Here is a 1279-nt window from a genome sequence, read left to right as displayed (position 1 = left end):
TGGATATGTTGCAGTATATCCTAGATACAATATATGTTTGCAGAACCGAACAGTTCTCTTGTTGCATAGGGAGAATTGGATTCAGAAGGTATAAATAACCCGGGAAGAAAAACAAAAATGAAGATAGTTCACATTCGTTTCCCAGTGTTCTTTCTTTGGGTGTAGCTGCTTTTGTCCGTCATTTATCAATTGAAACTCAGTTAGGTCTCTTTGTCAAAGAAATCCACTTCCATCAAAATATGTCCTCATACAATATCATTGTCGAAGTGTATAATGATCTCCTGGTTCTGCTCATTTCACTTAGCATCAGTTCATGTAAGTCTCGCCAGTCCTCTCTGTGTTTATCCTGCTGGTCATTTCTTACAGAACAATAATATTCCATAACATTCATATACCACAATTTACCCAGCCATTCTCCAATTGATGGGCATCCATTCATTTTCCAGTTTCTAGCCACTACAAACAGGGCTGCTACAAACATTTTGGCACATACAGGTCCCTTTCCCTTCTTTAGTATTTCTTTGGGATATAAGGCCAATAGAAACACTGCTGGATCAAAGGGTATGCACAATTTGATAATTTTTTGGGCATAATTACAGATTGCTCTCCAGAATGGTTGGATTCGTTCACAACTCCACCAACAATGCATTAGTGTCCCAGTTTTCCCGCATCCCCTCCAACATTCATCATTATTTTTTCCTGTCATCTTAGCCAATCTGACAGGTGTGTAGTGGTATCTCAGAGTTGTCTTAATTTGCATTTCTCTGATCAATAATGATTTGGAACACTCTTTCATATGAGTGGTAATAGTTTCAATTTCATCCTCTGAAAATTGTCTGTTCATATCCTTTGTCCATTTATCAATTGGAGAATGGCTTGATTTCTTATAAATTTGAGTCAGTTCTCTATATATTTTGGAAATGAGGCCTTTATCAGAACCTTTAACTGTGAAAATGTTTTCCCAGTTTGTTGCTTCCCTTCTAATCTTCTTTGCATTAGTTTTATTTGTACAAAGGCTTTTTAATTTGATGTAATCAAAATTTTCTATTTTGTGATCAGTAATGGTCTCTAGTTCATCTTTGGTCACAAATTTCTTTCTCCTCCACAAGTCTGAGAGAAACTATTCTATGTTCCTCTAATTTATTTATAATCTCGTTCTTTATGCCTAGGTCATAGACCCATTTTGATCTTATCTTGGTATATGGTGTTAAGTGTGGGTCCATGCCTAATTTCTGCCATACTAATTTCCAATTATCCCAGCAGTTTTTATCAAATAATG

The sequence above is a fragment of the Antechinus flavipes genome, chromosome 1 (genome assembly GCF_016432865.1).
Source record: "Antechinus flavipes isolate AdamAnt ecotype Samford, QLD, Australia chromosome 1, AdamAnt_v2, whole genome shotgun sequence".
Taxonomy (NCBI): domain Eukaryota; kingdom Metazoa; phylum Chordata; class Mammalia; order Dasyuromorphia; family Dasyuridae; genus Antechinus; species Antechinus flavipes.
The sequence above is the reverse complement of the archived record's forward strand: the minus strand, read 5'-3'. Positions refer to the sequence as shown.